The sequence below is a fragment of the Piliocolobus tephrosceles genome, chromosome 18 (genome assembly GCF_002776525.5).
Source record: "Piliocolobus tephrosceles isolate RC106 chromosome 18, ASM277652v3, whole genome shotgun sequence".
Classification (NCBI taxonomy): domain Eukaryota; kingdom Metazoa; phylum Chordata; class Mammalia; order Primates; family Cercopithecidae; genus Piliocolobus; species Piliocolobus tephrosceles.
In genome coordinates, this window is record NC_045451.1 from 68,994,870 (window position 1) to 69,020,675 (window position 25,806).

Here is a 25,806-nt window from a genome sequence, read left to right on the forward strand (position 1 = left end):
ACTTTAGTAGGTACAGTGCCAGGTGACATCTGTGAGAGGAACAGATACAGATAAAACATTAGGGACATTTGGAGCAGGAAGGGGTTGCTTTCAGGTGGGATGACTCAAAAACCATTCTGTGGCAGAGGTGAGATTGGGAAGAGGCCTTCTGAATGGAGAAGCATCATGAGCAAAGGTCTGGGAGCAGGAATTTAGTTCTCCCAGGTGGAAAGCAGCTGGTGGGTCACCTTGGCTAAAGGAAACAGAAGAAAGCTAGAGGACATGTTGAGGAAGCTAATGGCCATGGTTTTTGGGTGATTTTCCCAACCTATGACGTGGGTCACCTGCAGAGGGTGGGTGTCATGAGAGAGCTGAGGTTTTAGAGAAGAAGGAGTAAGAAGCAGAGAAGACCCAGTTAAGGCTGAACAGCACACGTTCTCCCCATTTTATTATTTTATCTCTGTTTCCAGCCATACTACATCCCAGAAACAGCAGCAGGGAAGTGAAAAGGATGTGACCTGCCAAAGGTTAGGCATGGGGGAGGGGTCTACACAGAAAGTCAATGACCAAGGGAATCAAGGATGCCAAGGTAATTGGGTTGGAAAGTCCAGGCTTGCAAGAAGGGCAATCAGAGGTGTCCACTGGACCTTGATGAGAGGGAAGGAACTAACGAATTGAGGCTAGGTCCCATTGATGAGTCATAGGTTAAGAGAAGAGGCAGTTGTAGCCAGAGAGCAGAATTCCAACACTTGGATCTGCACCATGCAGTAGAACTTTCTGCAGTGCTGGGAATGTTCTCTGTCTGTGCTGTCCGATACCGCAGCTACAAGTCACATGTGGCTCCTGCATGCTGGAAATACAGCTACTACAAATGAGGAACTGAATTTTAAATTTTAATATTGATAGAAATAGTTACACTTGGTTATTCCCTGTGGTAGCATTGGACAGCAAGTCTTTGGGGTGGAAAAGCTCCAGCTATAGCTGAAATGGAACCACTGTGGAAGCTGATCCTGCCCCATGCCCCATGAACCTGGGTGACACCACACAGAGTCCACAGTCTCACATCACCACTAGGGTACTCTGCACTCAGGTCTAGATGACCTGCTGGAGCTCCCACTGTCTTTCATCATCTGTGACATGACATTGGTAATGGTTCCTTCCAAGGTCACTTTGCTACCCAGACGCCAAGTCGTCTGTAGAGTTTTCAGTGTGAACCTGGCACAGAGCAGGTCCTACTACATAGAGATTGCTGAGGTCTTCAGGAAGCAAGGCTCAGCTTGAGCTCTTACCTATGGGATAGAACAAGGACGATAGAACATGTAAGAGTCCGGTCCTAGACACCTCCTAACTCTGCTGCTTCCAAACGGAATTCATCAATGCCTTTAAAGGAACCTGTTGTTAGGGGTTTGAAATTCATTCTAATAGCTTTCAGAATGTTCTAAAGTAAGCGTCACAACATCAGATTTAATACATTGTATGATAATTTGACATTAACAGTTTTTGTAAATTCATGTGAAAATTGCATTGTAAAATATCCAAAATACTCCCTAGCTTCTTATCTCTCCAGTAACTTAATTAGCAACCTTTGTTTTCGTAGATAGCAAGAACATTAAGTTGCTCTTATTTGTATTTTCAATATTGAGGCCCTCTAGATTAATGTGACTAAACAGCTGAAGCAAAGACTAAAACTGCCAAGGTCTAGACATGGCCCATTACCAGGCTTCCTTCCCTTTGTCCATTGTCTCTGCACCTCTCCCCCGTAGGAGATTATTCTTTAAAGAGAAATGTCACTAGAGAAGGTCACTTTCTGCAGAATTAGCACGAATGATACTTAATAGCTCAGTAACCCTCTCTGGCAGCATTCACGTGTTAATGAGCAAATGTATTTGTAAGAGATAAGAAAGAGCAAATGTGATCAGTTCCCAGTAGACAACCAGTCTGCCCTTAATGGAGAAGAGCACTGACTAATGCCCTGTTTACTAGGTCATGGCAGCCTTTCCCTGGTACAAGGTGGGCTGCAGACTGGACTTCTCATACTGGCAGTACTAACGTCACTGCTGGTGGTGTGGTGCAGGGAGAGGAGGAAAAATGAATGAATATTTTTAATCTAACATGCAGTCAAGACTATACATATCATACTAAGAGTAATAACATTCAGACCATGATGTTCAGATGAGAAAGCGAGAATCTTCTTTCTATTATATACCACAAGCATAATGGACTAGTAACCTTAGATCACCAGTAATCAAGATCACTGATGATAATTGGCACTATTGGCGTGGACAGGTAGAATATGTTCGTAGATCACCTTCGTTGAAAAACAAACAAACAAAAAAACATTAATACCTCCAAGAGGCCAACAAAATGGATGATGAAGATCAACAGGCAGATGCAATCTTTAAATGTCTTCTTGCTCTATTTTTCCTCTCTTTGCACTAACATAATTCTTTAAAATATATTCACAGCAGGAACCTATGAAACTATACAAATGGTCCAATTTGCTGACACCAATTTTACTTCTAAGAGTTAGTAATGCACAGATGTTCATCAAGTTCCTTCAATACAGAGGACATATTATAAATTTATGTATTGGGTCTCCTCCTTCCCATCCACCCTCAATTTTACTGATTTTTCTAACAGTAACTGACTTTGACCTTTGATAATAATGGGTGACGTTCCTGCAAATTGAAAACATCCCATTCAAGCCAGATCTGTTGCTTTTTTAGTATTAATATGTTCTTCCTATCTCCCCTTGGTTTAATTGTTTTCTGTCTGGCCACTAATATATGATGACCCAATATTAACTTCATCATGTCTGACTGATCAGACATTAGGACAACAGCAGCATTCAAGATTTGTGATTTAGCAAACCAGGGGCTCAAAGAAGAGGAAGTCGTGTCTGCTACTGCATGTCTGTACGTAGAGGCAGGGCAGAGTGGAGATTTCAAAAGCAGGCTCAAGCGAAGGGCAGAAGAGCATGCAGTGGGTAGGATTGCCCAGAAGTGATCATATTTCACAATCAAAATACAACCTTGGAGACTGTGTGGCCTGCAAGCTGCATGAAGCCGCACACGTAAGAACCGACTAGAGAGGGCACCTCCTGGCCTCATGGTGGCAGCCATGGGAGCCCTGGATAAGTGTTCTTTTGATTTTTGTTTGGCTCTATCTAGAGACATGATCTCACTCTGTCACCCAGACTGGAGTGCAGTAGTGGGATCATAGCTCACTGAAGCATCGAACTCCTGGGCTCACGTAATTCTCCCACCTCAGCCTCCAAAGCAGCTAGGACCACAGTTGCACACCAAGCCTAACTCATACATTTTATTTTATTGTTTGTAGATTTAGGGTCTCCCTGTGTTGTCCATGCTGGTCTCAAACTCCTGGACTCATAGGATCCTCCCACCATGGCCTCCCAAAGCACTGGGATTACAGGCATGAGCCATTGCGCTCAGCTTTGTTTAGTTTTAATTTTAAAACTTACCTCAAGAGTCAGATAACTCAGGAAAGACCATGCAAGGCTGTGACTGAAGAAAGTGCTATGAGTCTGTTCTAGACATAGCTTGCCCAGCCCTGAGCGTCTTTCCTCACTTCTAAGTGAGCATTTTCCAGACTCATCTGTGCACTGGGATGCCCCAAGAAAGCGATTCAGGCCTGATGTGCTCTTTCCTGTGTACTGCATGCTCACCCCCTAAAACCACATGGTTAATCCAGATCCAGCCCCTGCTTTCTAAGTTATGATGCTTCTCATGACAACACAATAAAAAGCAAAAGTTCAATGATACAGTCATGTCTGAAAATACATGTTAATTATTATTGTCTTCGATGTTGTAACCTGAGATATGTAGATTGTTGAGATGCACATGTTACTCTTTTAAGTTTAGGTGCCTCGATGCCCACTTCATCATTTCTTTCTGTCTGAACTGTGCTAATTTGACAAGGTTGGCTACCTGATTGGGGTTCCGACCTTAGCCTTCATCTTGCCATAGATAGTTTATTTTTGTCTCTGTCAGTGTTAGCTCTGTACAGCACCCTTGTGGAGTCCAGGCCTAGAGAGAGGATCTCCCAACAGAAGCCCCCATGCCCATGTGAGAACAGGGAGACCCTTGTGCCCCCAACTGTATTTTCCATAGGATTTGTGCACTCTGGCCCAAATGTCCCTCACCTTTGGAAGACACAGAACTTCTTTCAGAACTAAGGAAATACCAAGATCATTTCCCCAGAAAGGAAATTTCATTTAAGGTAGTTCATGGACTACCCCCACCCCCCAATTTTATTCATGAATTATGGTAATTCTGTGGACCTCAGATTATGAGCTCTACTTTGGTCAGAAACATTAAAAGCTATTTTGGGATAAGACAGAAACCATAGACTTAATTAATCTTCTTTTTTTTATTATACTTTAAGTTCTGGGGTACATGTACAGAACATGAAGTTCTACCTTTTTAAAAAACCATACGTCGGGGTTAACAAAATGTAGATTGTTTATAACCATGTGAAATACATTCCTGAAAGCATCAAAATTTTTACTAACTCTAACAAACTGTTACTAAAATGTTTACTAGCCTAACCTTGTACTAAAAGACGCTAGAGTATTGTTATAATCGTTAGTATTTTGAACCATGGTCAGTTTGGGTTTTATGGTTCATCTCAGGCTGAGTTTTCTGCCTATATGTTATTTTGCATCTGTGCCTGAAAATTTATGCCTTTGCTCACTTTTCAACAATTTTAGCAATTATAATATATTAGAAAATGTTCTCTCTGAATGACAGAGACTAGAGTAGCAGGTCCCACAGCTGATGTTTATTTTGTAAAAGCAGGATGTAGTAGAAATAACACATGCACCACAGCCAGAAGGCTGGGATCCAAATTATTGTGCTGTCACAGAAAAGGTATTTGAACTTCCTAAACTTATTTCAGGTAGAGTCCTGGTGTTTGTAAATAGTAATAATAGCCAGGACCTTACCAGACAGCATTCCCAGCACTCACACATACAGAGCTCATTTCATCTTTACCACAAATATGGGGGATATATGTGATTGTCCCCAATTTATAAATGAGAGGAAGGGAGACAAAGAGACTTGAAATAACATGCTCCAAGTCACAGACCTAAAAGTGCAAAGGCCAGATTCAAGAGTAGCCACTGAACTCCAGCATCAAAGTTCCTCCCCAACTCACTGTACTGCCTCCCATGGGCGACCTCGGGGATTACATTAACTCATGTAAGTATCAATGCTTAGAGCCATTCCTGGCATGGAGCAAATGCCATGTATGTATGACCTGATACTGTTTTTGAGAAACAGCACAGAATAGCTTAATGATTAGGAACACAGACTCTGGAACTGCATTGTCCGAACTCAACCCCCAACCCTGGTTCCTCCACTGGTAACTCGTGTGAGCTTGGACAAGTTACTTAACATCTCTGTGCTCATCATAAATGAAGATGAAAATAATCTACCTTGTAGGGGGCTATTGTTTTTAACTGTTAGGTTCAGGGGTACATGTGCAGGTTTGTTATATCGGTAAATTGCATGTCATGAGGGTTTGGTGTACAGATTATTTCATCGCCCAGATAATAAGCATAATACCTGATAGGTAGAGTTTTAATCCTCTCCTTCCGCCCACCCTCTACCCTCAGTTAGGCCCCAGTGTCTGTTGCTGCCTTCTTTGTTCCCATGTGTTCTCAATGTTAAACTCTCACTAATCAGTGAGAACATACAGTATTTGATTTTCTGTTCCTGCGATTGTTCACTTAGGATAATGGCCTCCAGCTTTATCCATGTTGCTGCAAAGGACATAATCTCATTCTTTTTATGGCTGCATAGTATTCCATGGTGTATGTGTACTACATTTTCTTTATCCAGTCTACTGCTGATGGGCATTTGGGTTGATTCCATGTCTTTGCCAATGTGAATACTGCTGTGATGAACACATGTATGTATGTATCTCAATCATGCATGAATCATAGGGAATGATTTATTTTCCTTTGGGTATACAGCCAATAATGGGATTGCTGGGTCAAGTGGTACTTGTGTTGTAATTTCTTTGAGAAATTTCCCAGACTGCTTTCCACAATGGCTGAACTAATTTACATTCTCACCAGCACTCTGTAAGCATTCCATCTTCTCCACAACCTCTCCAGCATCTGTTATTTTTTCTTTTTAGAAATAGGCATTCTAATTGGTGTGAGATGGTATCTCATTCTGGTTTTAATATGCATTTATCTAATGATTAGTGATGTCGAGCATTTTTTCATATACTTACTGGCCGCATGGTGCCTTCTTTTCAAGTGTATCTATTCCTGTTTTTTGCCAAATTTTAATGGGGTTATTCGGTTTTTGCTTGTTAATTTGTTTAAGTTCCTTATAGACTCTAGATATTAGATCTTTATTGGATGCATAGTTTGAAAATATTTTCTCCCATTCTGTAGGTTTGTCTGTTTATTCTCCTGATGGTTTTTCTTGTTGTGCAGAAGCTCTTTAATTGGGTCTTATTTGTCAATTTTTGTATTTGTTGCAATTGCTTTTGACATCTGAGGAGGTATAAGAACTCTACAATGAGAATACAAAACACTGCTTAAAGAAATCAGAGATGATACAAACAGTGAAAAAATATTCCATGCTCATGAATAGGAAGAAGCAATATTGTTTAAATGGCCCTACTGCTCAAAGCAATTTACAGAGTCAATGCTGTTCCTATCAAACTACCAAAGACTATCTTCAGAGAATTAGAAAAAACTATTTTAAAATTCAGACAGTACCATAAAAGAGCACAAATAGCCAAGGCAATCCTAAGTGAAAAGAACAAAGCTGGAGGCATCACTTTATGTGACTTGAAACTATGCTACGGGGCTACAGTAACCAAAACAGCATGGTACTGGTACAAAAGCATACACATAGACCAACAGAACAGAATAGAGAGCCCAGAAATAGTGCCACACACCTACCACCATCTGATCTTTGACAAAGTTGACAAAAACAAGCAATGGGGAAAGGACTCCCCATTATTATTATTATTGAAGAATAAACGGTGCTGGGATAACTGGCTAGCCATATGCAGAAGATTGAAACTGGACCCCTTCCTTACATCATATACGAAAATCAACTCGAGATGAATTAAAGAATTAAATGTGAAACCTCAAACTATGAAAATCCTGGAATATAACCTAAGAAATAGCATTTTGGACATAGGCCCCAGCAAAGGGGCCTTTTCTTTTTAATACCTAGTAAGTGCCCATTTACAAAATAATGTCCTTCTTTGCTGACCCTGAAAATATACTCAGACAAAACAGAGTAGGTCTTACTAATTGCATATGTTCACATTTCACAATGTAAGTAGTCTTATGTAAACCCGTAAATAGCTAGTAACATGAACTTTTCATTCCTCACATGTGAATAAACTTAAGCTGTACATAGTTGAGAAGCCTTGGAACAATTCATAGAGATTGTGATCTGCGGAGAACTGGCCATCCAGATAGGCCCCCACCACATGCCATTGACCTTATCACTGCCATCACCGTCTTCCTTTTATGCTCAGAGGATCCAGATGCTCAGTGTCGTCTTTGAGGATGCCAGGTCATACTGGCAAAGACCACAGGAACTGATACAGAGAACCGGATATCAGGGATATCAGACGGTCATTCACAATAAAAACTGTAGCCGCCCATCAGACAGAACTGCCCCAGGTCAGGGAGGGGCATTCTGTGTGAAGACGAAGATGCCTTGGCAGAAGATCACTTCATCATGACCAGGGCATTAGAAGAAGGGGTCCCAGAGTTTATTCATGATTCAATAAGTATGCACCACCTGTCTTGTAGTGAGTTGGCATAAAACATAAGCTCAGTAAGAATACAAGAATGAATGAGTGAATGAATAATGAATGGATTGGGAGTTACCATGTGCCGCACACCACTTAGAGTAGAGTATCTCAGCCAGGTAGAAAGGATGGCTCATGTTGGCCCGGGAAAGCATCTACTTCCTGGGGTGGATTTTGGCATCATTATCTCCAACATCTCTGACTGTTTCTGTTTCAAGTTAAGGGCTGGTCAGCTTCTAGTCTTAGAAACACTTTCTTTACATATGGCAGTAAATCAAATCCTGTTTTTAAAGACAGTCCATCTGGTTAAACTAACTTTTCTTGGCTCTACCCTGACCCTGTTTGTGCAACCCCTGTCCTCATACATATGATCAGTGTTGTCTGCAGTTATCATTTGTCCGTAATTTGAAAAAGAGAAGCCTAAAAAGTTCCCTCCAGACACTTTCAGCTAGGAACAAACTTTTATGTGAAAATAATAAAAATGTAGGGAGTGAAGGTTTATAATGGAAATATTTACAGAGCCTCAAACACTGCACAGCAGTTGAAACTTTGCTGTAGTGACTTCATTCTTTTTGCTGTCAATCTGTTTTTCTTCTATATTTCTTCCACATACTTCTGGTGTATTTTTAATAAAGATTTTTCAAAAAGATAAATATGGTTTATATTTACCCAGCTCAAAATTCCCCTTCAGGCCTCTGAAGCAATAAATAATAATGCTTTGCATACTGTACTGACTTTCCTGGGCAAGCCATTCCGGTAGTGGAAGGTTCTCAGAGCGTCAGTGTAACTTCTGCACGCTCTGTAAAGCAGCTTTTGTCTCTTGCATTCTGGCCTCCAGATGGAGATGAACACTTGAAATTATTTCTCAGTAGAATTGAAAAAACTTTTTTTTTTAAATCAAAAGCTCAGCCTTCAGTAAACAACTTTTGTTTTTATTCTTCTAAGCACCAGTGCGGTTTGCACTTCAAGTGCAAATTTTGTGTTAGCTAACGCTGGGCTTCCTGGCAAAGTTGTTCCTGCATTGTCAGTGTGTTGTAGGTTATGTTTTGGATTCATTTATTATTTCCTATTTGAGACCAATTTAAAAGTATTACCTAGTGAAGTGGAGTATTCTCTGGCTTCCAAATTTAAATAGGGACGCTTTGAGAAAATGTGATTTATATACAGGCAAATAGTGACTCCATAAAAGTCATTGTCATAAGTATTCCAGCTACCCAGGGCCAAGTTTATACAGAACCTGCCTGCATTTTACCAACCATCTGTGGTTTTCCAAGAGAGAATGAACAATTGCAATTAGCAGCTTATCCAGAAACTTCCTTTTAAACAATAGTTTCTCCTCACTAGATTAATTTCAAAAGACAGTGGCCAATTAGCCAAATGGTCACTTTCGTAGACATTTCTCATCCCTGTGCTCTAAATAAACTTGCTCACTAGCAATGAGAACATTTAAAGAAAGAGTTAAAATTAAAAGATGAAGTGAAAAATAGAGCATGTTGGGTAACATCCACCTGTTATTACAGATGCTATAAGGAAAATGTGGCCCTCTAATAATAGAACCTAAGTTAATACAAGATAATTTGAAAATAAATGATGTCCTGTTGTTAAGCAGGCACTCAGATTTAAGGTGTCTCAAAACAAATGCTTTTTAAACCTTCAAGAGGATTTAGAGGTGTTCCTCATTTGAAGTAGAAAATTTTTAGAATCTTTTAGAGGTGATAGAAACTTTAAGAAGCTCACAGTCCAATTTCCTTGTTTTGTAATCAAAACAGTTGACACTTAAAGCAGAACTACATTTGAGTGACCTTCATCCACATAAGTTCAAGTGAGTCATATATGCAAAAGTATTTGCAAACTGCATGGACTAATGTTCATATTTTAATAGAGTGTGTGCAAATTTCAACCTAGGAGAAACCTCATGTGTTAAGACAGACCTGTTTCCCCATAGGGCCTTTTATTCAACAGAGACAAAAACTGTGAGGTTACATCTTTCTCCCAGGTTCAGCCCTTTAAAAGGAGAGAGCTGAAACTGATACCCATGTACTTTCCAAAGTGCTGGCTTCCCTGTGCCTCCGGCACCATGAGCCCTTGCAAAGCAAAGCTACTCCTTTACAGCCTGGTTCATTCAAAACTGAACAAAGGTTTCTGAGCACCTGTTACTTGCCAGGATCAGCACAGGATCCGGAATATACCAGTGACCTCAGAATTACCCAGTGTGGAGGTATAAATAAATGACACCCAACTCTTACTAATTTGTGATTTTAATGTACCCACAGATTTTGGGACTTCATTTTTATTTTTAATTATTTAGATTTTTTTCAAGAGACATGGTCTTACTCTGTCACCCAGGCAGGAGTGTAGTAGCATGATCATAGCTCACTGCAGCCTCTAACTCCTGGGCTCAAGGGATCCTCCTGCCTCAGCCTCATGAGTAGCTAGAACTACAGAGATAAGCAATCACGCCTGGCTAATTTTTATGTTACTTTTTGTGGAGACAGGGTCTTGCTGTGTTGCTCAGGCTGGTCTCAAACTCCTGGCCTCAAGCAATCCTCCCACCTCGGTCTCCCAAATTGCTGGGATTACAGGCATGAGGTGCTGCGCCCAGCCTGGGAACTTCTTTAAGCTATTTCTCTTATCCACCCCTACCCCATTTTGCAGATGAAAAAAATAAGACCCAGTGCAGCCCCAGAACCACTTTTCCAGAAATCTGGGCACCAGGTTTCTTTTTCACCCATGGGCATAGTTTAGGACAAGTTTTTCAAGGCAGCAAACAGTTTAGGAAGTTTCTGGCTATAACCAGTGACTTTTGTTTCTTGCCTTCTCACTCAGAAGGAAGCTGCTGGAAATTTCCTTCTGCAACCCTTCACAGCCATGGAAAATTTGAGACTGCCTGCACTGAGCTATGCCTAGGGAGCCAATTTATCTGTATTTCATTCACTTATTAGATTTATTCTCTTTTTTCTTAAATAAAAGAGGATTCCACTTGTGTACTGAGAAGAGCTTAATTAAGGAAGATACAGACTAATGAAAGCTTTTATTTCTCTGGCAGTAACCCCTGAAGCATATGAATATAGGCTGTTCCCTTCACTTTACTTCTCCTTGACAGAAGGCAGCCAGATCCTTTGGGTCACCAAACCCCTCCATTCTGAAGGCTGCCATTTGTTTTTTCTGTCCTTGATTGTCTTCTCTCTGTTCCCCTCTTTACAGCATGCACAAGTACCCAAGCTCAGTTTCTGAGCGTTCTCTTTGGAGACCGATACTGAGGAATGCTCTGTACCTCTGCCAGCAGGATGCTTCTGTGCTGTGGACATCTGTCATGTTCCTTCCTTCCGAAGCCACAGCACTTTCTCCTGCACCTGTTTTCAACTCCCCATGCGCACCACCATTCAGTCTGTCCAGGGATCAGGGACTGAAGGTCCCTCTGGAAGCAGTGTCTCTGTCTCTGCATTGTAGAGCATATTGTTGCCACAAAGTACCTACTCACATTTTATTTATTTTCTATATTAGAGATCCTCTTTGGAGCCCTAATCTGTATCCCGTCACTCAAATCTGATAGGTCTGCCTTTCTCGACCTGCTTTCCATGTCAAGAATAATAGAAACCTTTTATTCCTTTTCACAGTGGTACCACTGCAACCTGAAATTGTTTATGTAACTGCTAGGGAGGTCTGATTCTAGAAGATGACTGAATATCGTCCAAAAAGAACAAAATTCAAATAATGGTTTCTTTAGGTAGGTGAAGTTTCCAGAAATGCTTTGGAACATTTCAATTCCAAGAGCAAGTCATGCTAGGCTACAGACCACCCCATTATTGGTTTTACCCACAGATACCTGTTTGCTTTATGAAACATAGTCACAATCAGATCTCTTCAACTTGGCCTTAAAATTTCTTCCATATGCAACCATGTTTCATGCCAGTAACTAGGCCAGGACTGTCCACTCCCTACTAAGGGACAATAGGCAGAATGGTTAATAAAAGCCTAGACTCTAGAGTTGCACAGCCTAGGCTCAGAAAGCAGCTCTGCAAGTAACATCTCCATAAACTTTAGCTACAGTTATTGTTCTTATCATTTTGTATGTTCCAAAAGACACATCTCTCAGTAGCAGAGAAGCAGTTCAGGTTTTAACCCTAGTATAGCGTATACTCATATAGTTTCCATAAAAGCTGATACATCCTACACTTCTTGTTAATGCTTCCTTCCAGAAGGATGTACCAAAGGGAGCCACTTAAGTGTGCACCAACGTCCTGTACTCCCTCCAGAGTACAAAGAGTGCCATCATTGTTCACTGGTAAACTGTAGACAAACATAGGCTGGAAAGACAACAGCTGCATCATAAGCTGGAAAAGCATATTTTGCTTCTTTTTTGAAGTAGTGCCAGCTCCACATCTTGGTGTTCTGAAGGCTTCCCTGGCGCACACCTTTAGTCAGATGACATGTGAGTGAAAACAGCTTAATTCCAAAGACCAGACAAGTTCCTCCCTAACAGGCTTCATTGAAAGCAGTTCCTGAGATAAGAATTACACAGGGGCGTTTTAGGGAGGAGCTTTAACATGGTAAGTTCCTTGTATTTCTTAGGAAGAAAATGGCTGTTGATTAAATTTATCTTTATTAAGACATACTAAATAATATCTACTATGTAATTATCCTTTTTGTGTTTTTAAACATTTCATAATCATTTTAATTGAATAAATGATTAAAAGAAAAGATTATTAACCAGAAAAGAGAAAAGAGATGATGGTTGAAGGGTTGTATAGCATATTATAGACAGAGGTTTCCCAGGCTATTTTAGTGTTTATTTAAAACCTGTCCGTGGCCGGGCGCGGTGGCTCAAGCCTGTAATCCCAGCACTTTGGGAGGCCGAGACGGGCGGATCACGAGGTCAGGAGATCGAGACCATCCTGGCTAACACTGTGAAACCCCGTCTCTACTAAAAAATACAAAAAACTAGCCGGGCGAGGTGGTGGGCGCCTGTAGTCCCAGCTACTCGGGAGGCTGAGGCAGGAGAATGGCGTAAACCTGGGAGGCGGAGCTTGCAGTGAGCTGAGATCCGGCCACTGCACTCCAGCCTGGGGAACAGAGCGAGACTCCGTCTCAAAAAAAAAAAAAAAAAAAAAAACCTGTCCGTGAATATTTGGTTTATGCCAATTTTCTCTTAATGAAATTTGACATAACCTTTTGGTGTCCAATCAGGATTTCATATGTTTTAGAAATACACCCGGGAACAAACATTCCATGAAACTAATTATGTAGAGATAGCCACAAATAGTCACATGGTTTGTATTGTCACACTTTCTTACCTCAGTCTGAAAGGAGAATTTTGGGGAATGGAATGAGGGAAATGTAAGCATCAACATGTGGGTTATGTGTTCTGGAGGAAAGTCTAATCGTGGATACAGCAGAAAGTGTATGCCTGATTGGAGGGGTAAGAAGAGTACACACCTGCAAGTCAATTTAGAAGAAATGGGGCAAACGGCAAGTACCTGCCAACCAGAGAGGGCCAGGTGAGGGAAAAGCCTCTTGTCGCAGGAAAACCTCCTCCAGTTGAGAAGAAGAGATGTGTGATTGTGTGGCATCACTGGAATTTATTAACTGAAAACAGTCTTTAACATTTATTATTTAAGTCATCACTTTCAACACTGCTTCGAAAAAGGTATATTTTGTTATAGCTTTTCTCTTCTTTTACTATCACCAAATTAAAATTCCAGTGGACTGGTGTACATTTCTAACCCTGTAACTCTAGACATAAAGAGTTTTTCATGTGAGAGTTGTCCTTAGAAAATGCTATTTTTAACAGGCCAGTTATATTTTTGATTTTAGGTTAAAGTATTCCCCAGTTTTCCCCATCATAGAACAATTCTCAGCGTGTTTGCTTGTAATTCATTAGTTGATTTCTGTTGTTACTTTTAAATGGTAATTTTCTTGGGGTACTCTTAGCAGTTCGGGATAATGAGCAAATCACGTCCCTTGCACCCTCCCGTCTCATCTTTGCTTTTCCTTTTCTGCAGCTGAAACAAAAAATTATTCATGAAAATTTCATGATTTTAACATAAGTAGCCTCAGGGGAGAACAAATGCAACTATCAAATAAGTGATGTTAAGGATTATTAATGCTGAAGCCAAGTATATTCTGTGTCACTGTTACCACTTCTGTGACACGAGGCAAATTCATTCCATAAAGCATGGTGGCATATTTTACCATTTACCTCTCACTACTGTAAAAATGAAAAGCTACTCAATGTAAAATTATAGACTTAAGTGTTACGGAAGCATCATATTGAAAAATCACATAAAGCTTTATAATAAAAACTTAGAAAACCACCGAAGGGACAACTAGTTCTGTAAATGTTGAGTAACTGACTTCATAACCCTAATTATAGATTATCGCCAATGGCAACAGGAGCAATCATGGATCAGAAATTTAGGACCACTTTTATTCATGTAGCAAAAGCTTTAAAACAAATGCCTGACTCTCAGGCTCATCGTCTTCTGCGTTCAAGTCCCACCTTCAGCCGCCTTCATGGCTGATGGAGGGAACGGGCTGCCAGTGCCCAAAGGATGGAGCCCAGTTTTCTGCAGCTGCTTCGCCTTAACGTCCCTCCCCTTTCACTTCGCACTTCTGCCATTCAGTGTGTACCCACACCACACACTCCCTCCTTCAGGTCCCAGAACCATGCTAGAAACAAACATTCCCGCGGGCAGTTGAGTTCATTTTGCAGTCAGAACAGTGTTGCTGGGCTGACCTGAATTGGAATCCCAGCTTTGCCACATACTGGCCTTGAAGCTGTAACAGAGGCACTTCGTCTCCTAAGCCTGTTTCTTGTGCTGGAGTAGGTGCCTCACACTGCAGTGATGGGGAATGAATTAGATTGTGCGTATAAAGAGCAGCATCCATCACTCCTGTAATCCCAGCACTTTGGGAGGCCGAGGCGGGCAGATGACAAGGTCAGAAGATCGAGACCCTCCTGGCTAACATGGTGAAACTCCATCTCTACTAAAAATACAAAAAGTTAAACAGGCATGGTGGCGGGCGCCTGTAGTCCCAGCTACTTGGGAGGCTGAGGCAGGAGAATGGCATGAACCTGGGAGGTGGAGCTTGCAGTAAGCCGAGATCACGCCACTGCACTCCAGCCTGGATGACAGAGCGAGACTCTGTCTCAAAAAAAAAAAAAGAAAAAAAAAAGCATCCAGCACCTGCCTGGCAGGGGGCCCGTCTAGTTGTACCTGTTTATTTGTCCAACACCCTTGTCCTGAGTTCACCTTATTCCAGGCTGGAAGCCTTGGCGTCTCTTATTGCTGACAGCTTTAGGGATGGCAAGAGTCCCCCTTGGTTTTAACACTGTCTTCCTAGTACAGCCCCAGTCCTCCCTGGTCTGAATCAAGAGGTCAGCCTATCCACCAATCCCCTGGTTCCTGATCCCACCTGAGCCTCATTGCCACACTGGGGAGCCTTGGAGCCCACGCTGGCCATGCCAGCCACACGAGGCTGGCTTAGGGCCTGGCCCCTGCCCTACGAGCTCTGACGTTCCTGCCCCCAGGCTCTTCCTGTGCTGAGCCATCACCTGCAGCCACGTTGCTGCTGTCTGTTGGATTCCGGACCCATCACCACCTGGACATTTCTGCTGCAGATCTCCACCAGCCATTTGTGCTGCAGCTCTCCACCAGCCATTTGTGCTGCAGCTCTCCACCAGCCATTTGTGCTGCAGATCTCCACCAGCCATTGGTGCTGCAGATCTCCACCAGCCATTTGGATGCCCAGGGAGCCGCTCTTGCCATAATAATTGTAAAATTATAAAATATGTTTAAACTTTCCCTCCCATTAATACGGACCATGATCTTTTTGTTCACTGTTCTTCACTGTTCACATTCAATAGATTCCTGTGTGTTAGGAGTTTTGTTCAATGGAAAGAGTAGACACTTCTGCTCTGGACACTGGCATCTGTGTGGAACATGCGGGAGAGCTCAGTGGGGGCCTTCGGACTTGGCTTTGGGTCGCTGGGCTCAGTTTACCATTTCTCTCAGCCCACTGTACCTTGCTCCTCCTGTTCCACTTACTTCATCCTCGGCTGCTAACAGCTGGTCACACCTAAGGCTGAGCCCACACCTGATCAAACCTCCTTGCAGTACAGGTGCCCCCACTAGAGTCCGTTCCGACAACCGAACACTTCTTCCTCTGTTTTCTTTCTCTGACTTTACCGAGCTTTGATTCTAAAACTGGAACTTTCCTTAGTCATGTTTTTAGTATCTGTCAGGGTTGTCTTCCACTCCTAAACTCTGAACTTGCAAATCTTATCAGAATTTTACATTTCTTGCAAGAGGGCCCCATGGGAGTCCCTTCCCCTCCCAAGTGGCAACGAGTGGCTCCTGCTGGAAGACGTGCCAGCCCCACCGTCCCTCCCCTCCGTTCTCCTCCTCTCCTACTCCCCCCCCCCCTCCCCCTCCCCCCCCCCCCCCCCCTCCCTCCCCCCTCCCCCACCCCCTCCCCCCCATACCCCTTTCCCTCCCCCCCTTCAGCGTTGCACCCTGTCCTTTGAGACCCATGGCAGGTGCCTGACTTCAACAATGCTAGTCCTGCTGTTGCTTCACCAGTCAGACCTAAGCTCTTTCTGACTTTGACTGCCATGGGCATCCTCATACATCAGTTACTGACCCTGGCCTTCAGACTTCTTCTTGTGTATCCACAAAAGAAGTTTGAAGAAATTATGTACCTGCTCTAAACGTTTGAGTTTGATATTGAAAACTTTCATCATGTTTATGTAAGTGTGTTTGTTAATAAGAGATAGTATGAAATATTTTCTAAGATAAAATGAGGATTGCTGTGATTAAGATAAATATGATACGTGATTTTTTTAACTGCCTTACAGATTGAAGCATATCAAACCTGAAAGAAAACTCATGAAACTTTCACTTAAGGTTTTCATCCAAGAAAATTTGGCACTCCTCAAAAGCATTCTAGTTCCATTTAAAAGAGTAAATATGGCCAGGCATGGCAGCTTATACCTGTAATCCCAGCACTTTGGGAGGCTGAGGCGGGCAGATCATTTCAGGTCAGGAGTTGGAGACCAGCCTGGCCAACATGGCAAAACTCCATCTCTACTGAAAACACAAAAGCTAGCTGGGCATGGTAGCACACGCCTGTAGTTCCAGCTACTCAGGAGGCTGAGCCAGGAGAATCACTCGAACCGGAAGCCAGAGGTTACAGTGACCCATTGTGCCTGGAATTGGTGGGTTCTTGGTCTCGCTGACTTCAAGAATGAAGCCGCAGACCCTCGCAGTGAGTGTTACCGTTCTTAAAGATGGTGTGTCCGGAGTTTGTTCCTTCAGACGTTCAGATGTGTCCGGAGTTTCTTCCTTCTGGTGGGTTTGTGGTCTCGCTTCAGGAGTGAAGCTGCAGACCTTCATGGTGAGTGTTACAGTTCATAAAGGTGGCATGTCCAGGGTTGTTCATCCCTGCCAGTGGGTTGGTGGTCTCACTGGCTTCAGGAGTGAAGCTGCAAACCTTTGCAGTGAGTGTTACAGCTCATAAAGGCCGTGAGGACCCAAAGAGTGAGCAGCAGCAAGACTTATTGCAAAGAGTGAAAGAACAAAGCTTCCACCGCATGGAAGCGGACCCCAGCAGGTTCTCACTGCTGGTTCAGGTGGCCTGCTTTTATTCCCTTATCTGGCCCCACCCACATCCTGCTGATTGGTCCATTTTACAGAGAGCTGATTGGTCCATTTTGACAGAGTGCTGGTTGGTGCATTTACAACCCTTTATTTAGACACAAAAGTTCTCCAAGCCCCCACCAGATTAGCTAGACACAGAGCACTGATTGGTGCATTTAAAAACCATTAGCTAGGCCTGGCGTGGTGGCTCAAGCCTGTAATCCCAGCACTTTGGGAGGCAGGGACGGGTGGATCACGAGGTCAGGAGATGGAGACCATCCTGGCCAACACAGTGAAACGCCGTCTCTACTAAAAAATACAAAAAACTAGCGGGGCGAGGTGGTGGGCGCCTGTAGTCCCAGCTACTCGGGAGGCTGAACCAGGAGAATGGCGTGAACCTGGGAGGCGGAGCTTGCAGTGAGCTGAGATCCGGCCACTGCACTCCAGCCTGGGCCACAGAGGGAGACTAGGTCTCTAAATAAATACATACATACATACATACATACATACATACATACATACCATTAGCTAGACACAGAGTGCTGATTGGTGCATTTACGAACTTTTAGCTAGACGCAGAGTGCTGATTGGTGCATTTACAATCCTTTAGTCAGAACATTTCTCCAAGTCCCCTCCCTTCCCAGAGTCCCAGAAGCCCAGCCAGCTTCATCTCATTGGCACTGACGACAGGAGTTTGCAGCATCTGGCCTGTGCACTCCAGCAGCCCAGAGGGAGCTCCTTCCCCAATCCCGGAACCCGCGTGGAGGGAGCCCACGCCCACCCGGAACCCGCGCCAGCCTGCCGGCGCTGCGCTGCCCTGGCTCCCGCCGCTGGCGCCTCTCCCTCCACACCTCCCTGCGAGCAGAGGGAGCCGGCTCCGGCCTGGCCAGCCCCAGGGAGGGGTCCCAAAAGTGCACAGCGGGCTGAAGGGCTCCTCCAGCATGGCCAGAGGGGATGCCGAGGCCAAGGTGGCGCCAAGAGTGAGTGAGGGCTGCTAGCACGTTGTCACTTCTTACCATGATTGAGCCACCACACTCCAGACTGGGTGACAGAGACTCTGTCTCATAATAAATAAATAAATAAAAATTACAAAGTAATAAATGTTACCAACCTCTACTGCGTCAGGGGTTCTGAGTTTGGAACGTCGTAACATAAGCCAAAATACTAAGTTTTACTCCTAAGAGGATTGTTTCAGACAGGGAAGTGAGTTTCTGGAGCCAGCATTCCAGTGCACACCTGTAGGGTTTTACAGCTGGTCAGTGCCCCATGGTCATATTTGAGATAGGTGTTTTTTTCAAGTGTTATGAAAGACTATCGTGAGGCTGGACACCGTGTGTCATCCCTGTAATCCCAACCCTTTGAGAGGATGAGGCAGGCAGATTGCTTGAATCTAGGAATTAAAAACCAGCCTGGGCAACATAGTGAGACCCCCATCTCTACCAAAAAAACAAAAAATAGCTGGACGAGGCAGGCAGATTGCTTGCATCCAGGAGTTAAAAACCAGCCTGGGAAGCATAGTGAGGCCCCATCTCTACCAAAAATACAAAAATTAGCTGCGCGTAGTGTCTGTGGTCCAAGCTACTCAGGAGGCTGAGGTGGAAGGATCACTTGAATCTAGGAGGTCAAGGCTACAGTGAGCAGTGATCATACCACTATACTCCAGCCTGGGCGAGAGGCCTAGACTCTGTCTCAAAAAAAGAAAGAGAGAAACAGGAGCAGGAGGGAGAGGGAGAGGGGTCAGGAGGAAGAGGAAGAAGTAGAAAAAGAAGAAAGAGGAGGAGGAGGATGAGAGAAGAAGAGGGGAAGGGAAAGGTAGGGTCACACCTGTAATTTCAGCACTTTAGGAGGCTGAAGTGGGCAGATCACGAGGTCAGGAGATCGAGATGTTGGTGAAACCCCGACTCTACTAAAAATCCAAAAATTAGCTGCGTGTGGTGGTGCGTGCCTGTAGTCTCAGCTACTCAGAAGGCTAAGCCAGGAGAATTGCTTGAACCCAGGAGGCGGAGGTTGCAGTGAGCCAAGATCATGCCACTGCACTCCAGCCTGGCAACAGAGCAATCGTCAAAAAATATATATAATAATATATTTTAAAAAGAAAGAAATGAAAAGAGAAAAGAAGAGGAAATTTAAAAAAGACTATTGCATATGGAGGCTGGAGACTCCTATCTAGGGAATAAGTTTTGGCAGAGTCCTTATAGATATTAACTATCTGGAAATTAATACTTGAAGAACTACTCATGTATGCCTTGGATAGTCATTATGTATCTTTCAGGGTATGCATAGCTCAGTTTGAAGGGTTTTTTTTAATCTACTTATTTTTTGAGAGAGGTTCCCAGTATGTTGCACAGGCTGGTCTCAAACTCCTGGGCTCAAGCAGTCTTCCCATCTCAGCCTCTGAGTGGCTGGAATTACATCAGTTCAAGGTTTAAGTGTCTCAGGATGTTTGCTATTATACTTTACATGAGAATGTGGGCTGTTCTTATCTCTGCCTTAGAAAATTTCAAGTTTCTGAATGGTGGAGACCGTGTATATATTACTCACCTTTACATCTCTACCATACCTCACAGAATGCCTGGCATTTAATACTAGGCTGAGTGCTTAACTGCTGCGTGCAGGGGTGGCCACTCACCCAATGAGGCCAGGACAGTGGTACAAATGAACAAAGCAAGCTTGGCATGAGGCCACGTTAGGAAAACATGCATGGAAAACACACTGGCACCACAGCTCACTTTAAACATCGTGAAGAAACAGGGAGCCTCCGCTTGGGTCTTGGAAAAGTGGCCTGAGGAAGTGACTTTCAGACTGCTAAGCTGAAACCAGCAAGGAGACGTGCAGGCTTTAACTGACTCATCAGCAGAGGGGGTCTTGCAGGAGGACGCTGGGGAGGAGCGTGAGGGAGCTAGATGGTCAGGGAGGGGCAGGCACCCTGACACAGTCCAGGACAGACTGTGTGGGACCGCATTTGCCTTGTTAAAGAATGTAGGGCTTACTCTGAGAGCAACGGAAAGCCGTGGGAAGATTTACACAGGAAAATGACATGCGGGGTTTACCGTCGTCATAGATGAGCCCTAGCTGAGGGGTAGGGAACGGATTCAGGGGAGGCCCCATGTGGGTTTGGGGAGTTGTATTCATCCACTTGGTAAATGGGTGAGTTGTCATGGTGCCTGGGGTTTGGAGCAGGGACAGAAATGGAGCAGGGGAAGCAGAGTGTGCTGTGCTCTTGAAGTAGTCCTGCCGGCTAAGCGGAGACGCTTGGGGGCTGGCTGTGCTGTGAAGCTAATTTGATCCTGTGTCCGTGGGAGGCCCTTGGAGGAGTTAAAGGAGGGAAGTGACCTGAGATGAAAACACCTTTAAAGAGGCGGTTTCAGTGTGGTTAACATGGGTTCTTTCCTGTTTTCTTCTTGCTGGGATTGTGTGGTACACACCTGTCTGGTAGAGCCCTTCTGAGTTGCTTCCGATGTTCAAATGAGGCGGCATGATGTAATGGAGTCAGACTCCTGGTTCAAAACTCAGCCCCATGGCTCACTGGCTGTGTGACCTTGGACAGCTTGCTTGACTTCCCAGTGCCTCAGTCTCCGTCAGTAAAATGGGGGGTGAGCAATAGGACCTGTTTCATAGGATGGTGTTTGCTAAATGTAATGCAATCGTACATGTAAACTACTTCAAACAGGACCTGGGAAATAGTGCTTAAGGGACATTAGGTATTATTCTGTTTATGATGGAATGCCAATTCGTATTTATATGATCTTTCTTTACTTCAAAAACCTTGAAAATGCCACTGTGAGCTTAAGGGACCTTGACTTCTCAGCAGCTCTAGTTAACATAGAAAACATAGTGTATTGAAATTCAAATGTGAAAAGCAGGGGTACAAGTCATCAAGGTTTGAAAACAATCATTTTTATAGATTTGGGGGTACAAGTGCAGTTGTGTTACATGGATATATTGCTTAGTGGTGAGGTGTGGGCTTCTAGGACACCCATCACCTGAATATTAGACATTGTTGGAATGATCGTTTTTAATATCTCTCACTTCCCATGAACTAGAGAACTCATCTTATACAATAAAGCCCATCCTTGAATCTTTTTCATTTATGCTTTTCATTGCTTGTTAATGGTTAATGTTTTTTATTGGGAAAAAAAAAACAACTTTCCACCCTTTTTTTTCCTTTGGGGCTTGGTGGTGGCAAGAATGGCCCCCTGCGCCTTTCCTTCTCAGCAGAGGTCTCTGTGTGCCTGCCAGCTGGAGGAGATGGAATGTATTACTGGCCTGATATGACTGAAATTTCTAGACGTTACCTTTCAGATTTCCCACAGGGAGACAACTGCTGAGATGAACCATCTTGCCTATTGTAGAAACATCTGTAAATGCACCACCACAGCAATTCCAGTGGCTCCCCCCAGCCAGAAACTGGAAATCAAATGCCCTGTCTTGCAGTCGCACCTGTTCACACCTTGAGAGAGAGAGGCTTTTCAGAGCTCCTTGCTCTGAAAAAATCTTGGGAGTTTATTGGTTTGTGCACTCTTTGAGCAATCCACAGTGAACTTGGGAGTCAGAGGTCAAAGGCAAAGGGTTACTGACCTCCCATGCTGTTCCCCCTGTCTTTAGTTCCTTCAAGGGCATGGGTGCTAAGAGGAGCCTCCTTGTGTACCAGGCTCACATCTGTGGACTTGTGATGTTGGCTCATGATGGTCGTGGTCACTCAGACCCCACCAGGAGCTGCCGAATGCAAATGGAGTAGCTTTGGTGACAGTAAAGTCCACCCCTCCCCTGGCCTGGAGGATACGTTCTGATTTTGCCAGGAGACAGGTAGCTGAGTAATACTTTATTGAGATCTTGGGAAATAATTTGAAATACCTGGAAGAGAAAAGAAAAACAGGATTGATACATGCTGCATTAAAAACCTTATTTGGACACCTTCCCTATTTTCTACCCTCAAAAAAAAACACACACACAAAAATAAAAAACAGGATTTGAATGAACATTTGGAAAAACATCTTGAATCATCAGCCACAAATCACCAGTGCTCACCCCTGAGCAATTTTACTGTTGAGCCACCACAGTGACCAGGCCAGGGAGGGAGCCACGTGTGTGGCAGAAGGAACAGCCGCCAAGTGTTGGCTGCACAGCACCCGGTGCCTGCAGGAGAGTGGAGACAGGAGAGAGCGAGGCCAGCTGCACCGCAGGGAGGTGTCTCTGCCTGCACTCTTTTTTTCTTTCTGGGATCTATTTAGAATAATCTTTGTGTTCAATTTCACTTTTAGATTTTAACACCAAACTCTTTTTGTTCTTCTGGATCCATGTATCTAATTTTAGCATTGAAAAGAATTTCACCTAGTTTATTTTTGTATCCTAATCTTTTTGAGCGTAGGTCAATGGACAAGAAAATCACAAAAACTAAGTGTGTATTACCAGCCAAGTGAGCTGCTAGTGCTTATAAACACCCTTTATTTTAAAGACAATGTGAATTTAGTTATGTAAACGTAAAAACCCAGGCCATCTTAACTGATGCCTAGCCGCAGAGGTGAGGTGGCATGCTCATATTCCTAGATGACATGTTATGAATAGAGTTCCTTCTACATCCGAGGAAAACAGGATTCCATGGTTCACAAAGCTTGCAGTCCAGGTTAGACCAGTCAGGAGATTCAGAACAAACAAATCTTTGGCGTTTCACAGTTACAACTCCACAGGAGAGCACCTGATGGTTAGATTGGAAGACAAAGCCGATGTCCTTGATGCTATAGATCAGGAGAGATCCGAAAACACACCCAGACCCAACCCCCACCCAAACCCAGTTCAGTCAGAGTCTCTTGAGTTAGGACATGAGAATTTTTTAAAATCTCCACAGTCATTTTAATAAGCAGCTAGAGTTGAGAATCAGTGCCTCCCATAGAGAACAGTCACTGGGAAGCTAGGATTGCACTGTGGTTACCTAGGGTGATGGACTGAGCTAAGCTGGAAGCAGAGCCTTGGGTGGGGAAACCGAGAGGAGTGATCTGTCTAGCGCCTGGGAGCAGTGGTTTAATTCCAGAGCTCCAAGGCTGTGCTCTGAGGACAGAGTGACCATCATGCTCCTTCGGAAGAAATCCTTGCAGAAGATGTCGCCTTTCCATGAATTGAAAAGGAGGAAAGGTGCTGTGTTTTCAGGCTTCTCCAGATTATCTTAGAAATGTAAGTTGAGAAAGGGAATCGTACAAACATTGTGTCTTAATTTGACGTACCTAGTATGGGTTTAACATAACACTGTCATCATAATACGGTTTAGACACATGCATACAGACTTACCATCCATCCATTGATTCACTGGGTTCCTGCTGTGTGCCAGGCGTTTCCTAGGGCACTAAGAAAACAGCAGCAAACAGAGAAGGCTGAGTTCCCCTCCAGGAGGGGCCTTACACCAATCAGTCCCAGGATGTCGACTGGCAAGAAGGGGTGAGTGAGGAATATGTTGGAGGCAAAATGGGGCCCTTGCCTAGAGTGTCTCTGAGAAGACCCCTGTTGGGCCCTGACAAGGGAGGTGGCTTTACTCTTCCTGCAGGCACAAGCTGTCCATGACGCTGGGTCCTCTGATTCATCCATTAGAGCCACTGTCATCAGCACTATTTCTGGAAATTTCTGAGTAGGTGGCACAGGCCTGCGTACCTAGTGAAGGCCCCCCTTTGATTCAGGGGTCACATTGGGCTGTTTGCTCAAAGATGGACTCAGTGCTTTTTCTCCCCCTTGTGAATAAGTAACAAGCTGTTAAGTACACAATGAATGTACCTCTCTGCAAGCCAGAACTGTAGTGATTGATGGAATCCGATGTTTACTTGTCCCCTCTGTAACCTTAGATTAAAGTCACTGAAATCTTCAGCCTCTACATCAGGAGAATGGCACGTACATGCCAAGGGACGTGGCCAGAATGACTGGTGGAGCTTTGTGGGAGGTGGCGTGCATGGTCCCTTCCCCAAATGGATTCGATGCAGAGACATCAGGAGACCAAATCAGCTTTTATGGGGAGGGTAACAGTGTAGTCAGAAGCAGCAAGGGAGAAATGATAGGAATTTGTGTTGTGGAAGGAAAGGAAGGAGGCCTGGACAGGGAGGAAGGAGAAGAAAAATTACACAAGAACCAATTGCTAATTGGTCAAGAGGGATGGGAAGTGACTGAAGGGCCTCTTGGGTGTGTCACTATTGTTCAGTGTCCAGGCTGCAGCAAAAGGACAGCTATTAATAAACATCCTTAAATGCATCTCATTTTCTTTCTATTGCTTTGTTGTTTATAAAATGCCTAAGTATACATTAATTCCAAGAATCCTCAAAATAACCTTGAGAGGTGTTACTGTGATCAGTATCTAAAGAAAGAAGACATTGAAACTCATAGAGGCTACATAATTTGCCCCAAATCACACAGCCAGTTAAAAGGCAGAAGCAAATCTCAAATTCAAATATTTGAGCTCCAGCTCCGGCAATCTAAAATGTCAAGACTCCTGGTACGATTGGATTCTGGTCCTGGATGTGCCTGAACGTTTGTATGATTTCACATATACCGTGGGACTCTCCAAGCCTTTGAAGTTGCATTTCTCTCATTTCCTTGCCTTTCTATATGTCTTATGAAGACTTCTGCTATTACATTTATACCCTCAAGTATGCATGGGCACAAAGTCGAGTTTGGTGTTTCTTTTAATCTGAATTAAAAGAAATTGTAAATTCCAACTTTCTGTACCCGATTCTCTCTGTAGCATTGGCCTTTTGTAATATGTATTTTTCCTTTTTTATTTTTTTTCAAGCCATAGGAAAGCGCTTTTTAATGCTCAGATCCCAAGAGCTAAGGAAGTAGATGGCTATTCATGTTCTGCCCGGAATCTTTATGTTCAGTGAGAGGAAGCGCAACTGCTTAAAACTCTTAACTTCTCTCTCTTACTTTAGAAAGTCAGGCGGAAAAAAAAATGGATTAATTTGACAGATAGCACAGAAGAAGAAAAATATTAGAAACAAGAAGAGGCCATTTCTCCCGTAGAGGCCCATTTTATTCTATATACCACTTCCCTGGGATATCTGCCAATTGTTAGCAGAAAGAGTAATGTTATCTATTTTTTAAAATTTCACTCTTGAGTACTATGGAGATAAATAGCTAAATGATGGAGAAATAACTTTCTTTCATGGTAGTAGTTTAAGAAGGATAAAAAGAGCTCAAATGCAGATGTTTGATGACATGAGAAAATTCAGCAACGAATGAAAAATTTGATATTTCTATAGGTGCAGTTTCACAAAGAGTATCTTTTTCCATTGACACTAGAGACCTATGTCCATCTGTAAAAGTGCGGGAACTGCATGTGGGTATTAATAGATGTATTTGCAAGCACCGGAAATTTTTCAGTTGAAACAACAACAACAAAAAG

General features: G+C 43.5%; 1 protein-coding gene across 2 annotated transcripts in view; it reads left to right on the forward strand.

The window, feature by feature from the left end:
- Positions 1-25,806, forward strand: part of PTPRM (protein tyrosine phosphatase receptor type M) — an 846,383-nt gene that overhangs the window by 756,727 nt on the left and 63,850 nt on the right. The window lies entirely within an intron of this gene.